Source organism: Arachis ipaensis, chromosome B7 (assembly GCF_059453495.1).
Source record: "Arachis ipaensis isolate K30076 ecotype BB chromosome B7, ASM5945349v1, whole genome shotgun sequence".
In the NCBI taxonomy this organism is placed as follows: domain Eukaryota; kingdom Viridiplantae; phylum Streptophyta; class Magnoliopsida; order Fabales; family Fabaceae; genus Arachis; species Arachis ipaensis.
This window is the reverse complement of record NC_142442.1, coordinates 69961580-69970763: the sequence shown is the minus strand read 5'-3', so window position 1 is coordinate 69970763 and position 9184 is coordinate 69961580. Positions and strand designations below refer to the sequence as shown.

Genomic DNA, 9184 nt, shown 5'->3' with positions numbered 1-9184 from the left:
GTTGCAAGTATAGTTCTTAACTCACCGAAAGTTTAAATTAAAAATTACTGGGAGTTTAAGTCCCAGGTCGTCTCCCAACGAGTTGCAAAAAAGTGTGCTATTTTATTAATCAGATGTTCCAAGAAGTTGAGTTAAGTAGAGGGAAAATTAAAAAAGAGGAAATTTAAATAATATGAATAAAAGCCTTGGCTGGGAGTTGATTAGTTGAAATCTCTATTATTGATGGGATGATTTCAAGATTAATTTGTAATTAATGGTTGTTCCGTTTAGTTATCCTTTACTAGGTAAAGGAAAATCAAACAAGTTGGAATGCTAGATCTATTCACGAGTTGCAACCCACTTAGTTCAACGGGATTGGTGTTAGTGATTAGATGACAATCCAATAGTTAACTCAATTACAATTTTTTTTCAATCCTTCCAACTCAAGAGTTCCTTTCAATCAACTCCCCATTGTAAATAATAAATCCATAACACATGAAAGGGAATTAAAAGAAGAAGACATGATTATTGGAATGGAAAAATAAATTAAAATGGAAGAAATAATCCTTGTATCAAATAATCATGAAAGTATTCAAATGACAAAATTGAACAAAGCAAAGAACATGGAAGAATAAAACCAAGTTAAGAGAACGAACTAGAATGACGAGGTCTTGATGAGGAAAAATAACTCTTTTCAATGTTCCAATGCTAAGATCAATTCCCAAAATTAAAATTCTAAAACCTAGGGAGAAAAACCTAGAGGAGGAAAAACTAGATCTGAAACTATAAACTGTGTAGAATGAATGTTGTTCTTTGTTTCTGCATATTCTCTGGCTCTAGTCTGCTGTTCCGGGCCGAAAACTGGGTCGAAGTAAGGTCCAAAATCGCCCCCAGCGAAGTCTGCAGATTATGCAGATCGCACATGTCACGCGATCGCGTCATCCATGCGGACGCGTCATTCGTGCTTTTCCTTGCCACGCGTTCGCGTCGTCCACGCTACCGCGTCGCTTGAGCTTTTCCAATCCGCGCGGCTGTATGAGCCATGTGGCCACGTCACTGCGATTTTCTCTCCTTCGCGCGGTCGCGTGAGCCATGCGACCGCGGCACTTCTCGCTGGTTATCTCCTCAAATTCTTGTGTTCCTTCCATTTTTGCTAGCTTCCTTTCCAATCTCCAACTCATTCATGACCTATAAAGTCTGAAACACTCAACACACAGATCACGGCATCGAATTGAATAAAGGAGAATTAAAAATACATAATTAAAGTTTCTAGGAAGCAGTTTTCAAACATGTTATAAATTCAGGAAGGGATTATAATTTCATGCTAATTTAATGAATAAGTGGGTAAGGATCATGATAAAACCACACAATTAAACACAATATAAACCATAAAATAGTGGTTTATCAGTGATTTGTGCCAAAGGCACGCCTCCAGCCACGCTCTCGCATGACTCTCTGTTTGATTGCTTTTTATCCTGATGCACATACGACGTGGACGCGTCGGCTACGTTGTCGCGTCGGCGACGCTGTCGCATCGCGTGCTCTCTGATACAAGCGAAGTTGTTACTCAGATTGGGGTTGTAAAATTTGTTGTTCGTTCTCTCCCTGGCAATGGCTCCAAAAACGGGTGCACAATACCATGGTCCAAACATAACTTCACAACTTCGCACAACTAACCAGCAAGTGCACTGGGTTTTCCAAGTAATAAAACCTTATGTGAGTAAGGGTCGATCCCACAGAGATTATTGGTATGAAGTAAGCTATGGTCACCTTGTAAATCTCAGTCAGGCGGATATCAAATAGTTATGGAGTTTTCGAAAATAAATAAAGATAGAAACACTTATGTAATTCATTGGTGAGAATTTCAGATAAGCGTATAGAGATGCCTTCGTTCTTCTGAACTTCTGCTTTCCTGCTGTCTTCATCCAATCAGTCCTACTCCTTTCCATGGCAAGCTTTCTGTAAGGGCATCACCGTTGTCAATGGCTACATCCCATCCTCTTGTGAAAAAGGTCCAAATGCTCTGTCACGGCACGGCTAATCATCTGAGGTTCTCGATCATACTGGAAAAGGATTCACCCTCCTTTTGCGTCTGTCACTATGCCCAGCACTCGCGAGTTTGAAGATCGTCACAGCCATCCCTTCCCAGATCCTACTCGGAATACCACAGACAAGGTTTAGACTTTCCGGATCTCAGGAATGGCCATCCATGGGTTCTAACTTATACCACAAAGATACTAATAACTCGGACTCGGTCCTCTGTATTAGATATCTAAGAGATATTCATTCTGCCTTGTTTGCATGTAGAACAGAAGTGTTTGTCAGGCACGCGTTCATAAGTGAGAATGATGATGAGCGTCACATAATCATCACATTCATCATGTTCTTGGGTGCGAATGGATATATTAGAAGTGGAATAAGTTGAATTGAATGGAAAAACAGTAGTACTTTGCATTAAATCATGAGGAACAGCAGAGCTCCACACCTTAATCTATGGAGTGCAGAAACTCTACCGTTGAAAAATACATAAGTGAAAATAGGGTAAGCATGGCCGAGTGGCCAGCCTCCCATGGAGGTCTAGAGATCTAAAAATGATCAAAAGATAGTTCCAAAGATCATAAGATGTCTAATACAATAGTAAAAAGTCCTATTTATACTAAACTAGTTACTAGGGTTTACAGAAGTAAGTAATTGATGAATAAATCCACTTCCGGGGCCCACTTGGTGTGTGCTTGGGCTGAGCTTGAATGTTACACGTGCAGAGGCTTCTTTTGGAGTTGAACACCAAGTTGTAACGTGTTTTTGGCGTTCAACTCTGGTTCGTGACGTGTTTTTGGCGTTTAACTCCAGACTACAGCGTAAAACTGGCGTTCAATGCCGTTTTGCATCGTCTAAACTTGGCCAAAGTATGGACTATTATATATTGCTGGAAAGCCCTGGATGTCTACTTTCCAACGCAATTGAAAGCGCGCTATTTTGAGTTCTGTAGCTCCAGAAAATCACTTTGAGTGCAGGGAGGTCAGAATCCAACAGCATCAGCAGTCCTTCTTCAACCTCTGAATCTGATTTTTGCTCAAGTCCCTCAATTTCAGCCAGAAAATACCTGAAATCATAGAAAAATACACAAACTCATAGTAAAGTCCAGAAATGTGAATTTAACAGAAAAACTAATGAAAACATCCCTAAAAGTAACTAGATCCTACTAAAAACATACTAAAAACAATGCCAAAAAGCGTATAAATTATCCGCTCATCACAACACCAAACTTAAATTGTTGCTTGTCCCCAAGCAACTGAAAATCAAATAGGATAAAAAGAAAAGAATATACTATAAATTCCAAACTATCAATGAAACATAGCTCCAATCAGATGAGCGGGACTTGTAGCTTTTTGCCTCTTGAATAGTTTTGGCATCTCACTTTATCCATTGAGGTTCAGAATGATTGGCATCTATAGGAACTCAGAGTTTAGATAGTGTTATTGATTCTCCTAGTTCAGTATGTTGATTCTTGAACACAGCTACTTTATGAGTCTTGGCCGTGGCCCTAAGCACTTTGTTTTCCAGTATTACCACCGGATACATAAATGCCACAGACACATAACTGGTTGAACCTTTTCAGATTGTGACTCAGCTTTGCTAAAGTCCCCAATTAGAGGTGTCCAGGGTTCTTAAGCACACTCTTCTTTTGCTTTGGACCTTGACTTTAACCGCTCAGTCTCAAGTTTTCACTTGACACCTTCACGCCACAAGTACATAGTTAGGGACAGCTTGGTTTAGCCGCTTAGGCCAGGATTTTATTCCTTTAGGCCCTCCTATCCACTGATACTCAAAGCCTTGGGATCCTTTTTATTTACCCTTGCCTTTTGGTTTTAAGGGTTATTGGCTTTTTGCTCTTGCCTCTTGGTTTTAAGAGCTTTTGGCTTTTTCTGCTTGCTTTTTTTTTCGCTATTTTTTTCTATTTTTTTTTCTGCAAGCTTTTGTATTCACTGCTTTTTCTTGCTTCAAGAATCATTTTTATGATTTTTCAGATTATCAAATAACATGTCTCCTTGTCATCATTCTTTCAAGAGCCAACATATTTAACATTCATGAACAACAACTTCAAAAGACATATGCACTGTTCAAGCATTCATTCAGAAAACAAAAAGCATTGTCTCCACATCAATATAATTAAACTAAGTTCAAGGATAAATTCGAAACTCATGTACTTCTTGTTCTTTTGAATTAAAACATTTTTTATTTAAGAGAGGTGATGGATTCATAGGACATTCATAACTTTAAGACAAAGTTACTAAATACTAATGATCATGTAATAAGACACAAACATGGATAAGCACTTATCATAAAGAAAACGAAAAACAGAGAATGTAAGAACAAGGAATGAGTCCACCTTAGTGATGGTGGCGTTTCCTTCTTGAGGAACCAATGATGTCCTTGAGCTCTTCTATGTATCTTCCTTGTCTTTGTTGCTCATCCCTCATTGCTTTTTGATCTTCTCTAATTTCATGAAGGATGATGGAGTGCTCTTGATGTTCCACCCTTAGTTGTCCCATGTTGGAACTTAATTCTCCTAGGGAGGTGTTGATTTGCTCCCAATAGTTTTGTGGAGGAAAATGCATTTGAGGCATTTCCGGGATCTCATGGTGATGAGCTTCATGCGTCTCTTGAGATCCATGAATGGGCTCTCTGGCTTGCTCCATCCTTTTCTTAGTGATGGGCTTCTCTTCCTCAATGGGAATGTCTCCTACTATGAAAGCTCCAACTGAGTAACATAGATGGCAAATAAGATGAGGAAAAGCTAGCCTTGCCCAGGGAAAGGGCTTTTCGGCTATTTTGTAGAGTTCAAGGGAGATGACTTCATGAACTTCTACTTCCTCTCCAATCATGATGCTATGAATCATGATGGCCCGATCCACAGTAACTTCAGATCGGTTGCTAGTGGGGATGATGGAGTGTTGGATGAACTCTAACCATCCTCTAGCCACAGGCTTGAGGTCCAATCTTCTTAGTTGAACCGGCTTGCCTTTGGAGTCAATCCTCCATTGAGCTCCTTCCACACATATGTCCATGAGGACTTAGTCCAACCTTTGATCAAAGTTGACTCTCCTCGTGTAGGGGTGTGCGTTCTCTTCCATCATTGGCAAGTTGAACGCCAACCTCACATTTTCCGGACTAAAATCTAAGTATTTTCCCCGAACCATGGTGAGATAATTCTTTGGGTTCGGGTTCTTACTTTGATCATGGTTCCTAGTGATCCATGCATTGGCATAGAACTCTTGAACCATTAGGATGTCGTCTTGTTGGATAGGGTTTGTTAGAACTTCCCAACCTCTTCTTTGGATTTCATGTCGGATCTCCGGATACTTATTTATCTTGAGCTTGAAAGGGACCTCGGGGATCACCTTCTTCTCGGCCACAACATCATAGAAGTGGTCTTGATGGGCTTTGGAGATGAATCTTTCCATCTCCCATGACTTGGAGGTGGAAGCTTTTGTCTTCCCTTTCCCTTTTCTAGAGGATTCTTCGGTCTTGGGTGCCATCAATGGTAATGGAAAAACAAAAAGCTTATGCTTTTACCACACCAAACTTAGAATATTGCTCGCCCTCGAGCAATAGAAGAAAGAATAGATGAAGAAGAAGAAGAGAATATGGAGGAGAGGAGGGAGAGGTGTATTCGGCCAAGAAGGGAAGAGAGGGTTGTGTTGTGTGAAAATGTAGAAGAGTGGAGGGCTTTATATAAGGAAGGGAGAGGGGTTAAGGTTCGGACATATAGGGTAGGTTTGGGTGGGAAATTGGTTTTGAATTTTGAAGGTAGGTGGATTTTATGAGGTAGGTTTATGGTGAAGAGTGTTTATTGGGAAGAGAGAATGAACATTGAGAAGAGGGAAGAGAGTGAGTGGTGGTAGGTGGGGATCCTGTGGGGTCCACAGATGCTGAGTTGATCCTGTGGGGTTCACAGATCCTGAGGTGTCAAGAATTTACATCCCTGCACCAATTAGGCATGTAAAATGCCTTTGCATGCAATTCTGGCATTTAAACGCCGAATTGATGCTTGTTCTGGGCGTTCAGCGCCCAGATGCAGCATATTTCTGGCGTTGAACGCCAGCCAGATGCTTCTTTCTGGCGTTCAGTGCCAACTTTTCTCACTGTGCATTTCTGGCGTCTGAACGCCAGGATGCTGCTTGTTTCTGGCGTTCAACGCCAGAAACATGCTCTGTTCTGGCGTTGAACGCCAGACAGATGCTCCTTACTGGCGTTTAAACGCCAGTAAGATCCTCCTCCAGGATGTGATTTTTCTTCTGCTGTTTTTGATTCTGTTTTTAATTTTTTGATTTATTTTGTGACTCCACATGATCATGAACCTAATAAAACATGAAATAAAAATAAAAATAAATTAAAATTAGATAAATAAAAATTGGGTTGCCTCCCAACAAGCACTTCTTTAATGTCAATAGCTTGACAGTGGGCTCTCATGGAGCCTCACAGATGTTCAGAGCATTGTTGAGACTTCCCAACACCAAACTTAGAGTTTGGATATGGGAGTTCAACACCAAACTTAGAGTTTGGTTGTGGCCTCCCAACACCAAACTTAGAGTTTGACTGTGGGGGCTCTGGTTGACTTTGTTTTGAGAGAAGCTTACTGTGCCTCTTTTCCATATTTACAGAAGGATGTCCTTGAGTTTTAAACTCAAGGGAGTCCCCATTCAATTGAAGGACTAATTCACCTCTGTTAACATCTATCACAGCTCTTGCTGTGGCTAGGAAGGGTCTTCCAAGGATGATGGATTCATCCTCATCCTTCCCAGTATCTAGGATTATGAAATCAGCAGGGATGTAAAGGCCTTCAACCTTTATTAATATGTCCTCTACTTGTCCATAAGCCTGTTTTCTGGAATTCTCTACCATCTCTAATGAGATTCTAGCAGCTTGCACCTCAAAGATTCCCAGTTTCTCCATTACAGAGAGTGGCATGAGGTTTATTCCTGACCCCAGGTCACATAGAGCCTTCTCAAAGGTCATGGTGCCTATGGTACAAGGTATTAGGAACTTTCCAGGATCCTGTTTCTTCTGAGGCAATCTCAGTTGATCCAATGCGTTTAGTTCATTGGTGAACAGGGGAGGTTCATCTCCCCAAGTCTCATTACCAAATAAATTGGCATTCAGCTTCATGATTGCACCAAGGAACTTGGCAACTTGCTCTTCAGTAACATCCTCATTCTCTTCAGAAGAAAAATACTCATCAGAGCTCATGAAGGGCATAAGGAGGTTTAATGGAATCTCTATGGTCTCTAAATGAGCCTCAGAGTTCTTTGGTTCCTCAAAGGGAAACTCCTTGTTGATCACTGGACGTCCTAGGAAGTCTTCCTCTTTGGGATTCACGTCCTCCCCTTCCTTCTTGGATTCGGCCATGATGGTTATGTCAATGGCCTTGCACTCTCCTTTTGGATTCTCTTCTGTATTGCTTGGGAGAGTACTAGGAGGGGTTTCAGTGATTCTTTTACTCAGCTGGCCCACTTGTGCTTCCAAATTTCTAATGGAGGACCTTGTTTCAATCATGAAACTCACAGTGGCCTTAGATAGATCAGAGACTAAGTTTGCTAAATTAGAGGTATTTTGTTCAGAGTTCTCTGTCTGTTGCTGAGTGGATGATGGAAAAGGCTTGCTATTGCTAAACCTGTTTTTCCCACCATTATTAAAGCCTTGTTAAGGCTTTTGTTGATCCTTCCATGAGAGATTTGGATGATTTCTCCATGAGGGATTATAGGTGTTTCCATATGGTTCACCCATATAATTCACCTCTGCTATTGCAGGGTTCTCAGGATCATAAGCTTCTTCTTCAGAAGATGCCTCTTGAGTACTGTTGGATGCAGCTTGCATTCCATTCAGACTCTGAGAAATCATATTGACTTGCTGAGTCAATATTTTATTCTGAGCCAATATGGCATTCAGAGTATCAATTTCAAGAACTCCGTTCTTCTGAGGCATCCCATTAATCACAGGATTCCTCTCAGAAGTGTACATGAACTGGTTATTAGCAACCATGTCAATGAGTTCTTGAGCTTCTGCAGGCGTTTTCTTTAGGTGAATGGATCCACCTGCAGAAGTATCCAATGACATCTTAGCTAATTCAGACAGACCATCATAGAATATATCCAGGATGGTCCATTCTGAAAGCATGTTAGAAGGACACTTTTTGGTCAGTTGGTTGTATCTCTCCCAAGCTTCATAGAGGGATTCACCTTCCTTCTGTCTGAAGGTTTGAACATCCACTCTAAGCTTACTCAGCTTTTGAGGAGGAAAGAACTTGGCTAAGAAAGCCGTGACCAGCTTATCCCAAGAGTTCAGGCTATCTTTGGGTTGAGAGTCCAACCACACTCTAGCTCTGTCTCTTACAGCAAACGGGAAAAGCATGAGCCTGTAGACTTCAGGATCTACTCCATTAGTCTTAACAGTATCACATATCTGCAAGAATTTAGTTAAGAACTGAAAGGGATCTTCAGATGGAAGTCCATGAAACTTGCGGTTTTGTTGCATCAGAGAAACTAATTGAGGTTTAAGCTCAAAATTGTTTGCTCCAATGGTAGGGATGGAAATGCTTCTTCCATGTAAATTGGAATTAGGTGCAGTAAAGTCACCAAGCATCCTCCTTGCATTATTATTATTTTCGGCTGCCATATCCTCTTCTTGTTCGAAAATTCCTGTAAGGTTGTCTCTGGATTGTTGTATTTTAGCTTCTCTTAGTTTCCTCTTCAGAGTCCTTTCAGGTTCAGGATCTGCTTCAACAAGAATGTTTTTGTCCTTGCTCCTGCTCATATGAAAAAGAGGGAACAGAAAAATAATAATAATAGGGATCTTTTTTGCCCAAGTATAGAGGTTCCCCTGTGTGAGTAGAAGAAAAAAAGAATGTAATGTAAAGAATGGAAGAAGAAAAACTCAAACACAGAGAGGGAGGTAGTGTTCGAATTTTTGGATGGGAGAGAAGTTTTAGTAGATGAATAAATAAATAGAAGGAGATGAGAGAGAAGGATTTTTCGAAAATTATTTTTGAAAAATGGTTAGTGATTTTCAAAAATTAAAAGAAGAAATATATTAAAATTAAAATTTGAAACAATTAGTTAATTAAAAAGAATTTTTGAAAAAGAGGGAGGGATTTTCAAAAATTAGAGAGGGATAGTTAGTTAGGTAGTTTTGAAAGAGATGAGAA

General features: G+C 40.4%; 1 non-coding gene across 1 annotated transcript; it reads left to right on the top strand.

The window, feature by feature from the left end:
- The first annotated feature begins 8151 nt into the window (after positions 1-8151).
- On the top strand, positions 8152-8259 carry LOC148552932 (small nucleolar RNA R71). The gene has a single exon (XR_015893723.1). It is a non-coding gene; the product is annotated as a small nucleolar RNA R71 (small nucleolar RNA).
- The last annotated feature ends 925 nt before the right edge of the window (positions 8260-9184 follow it).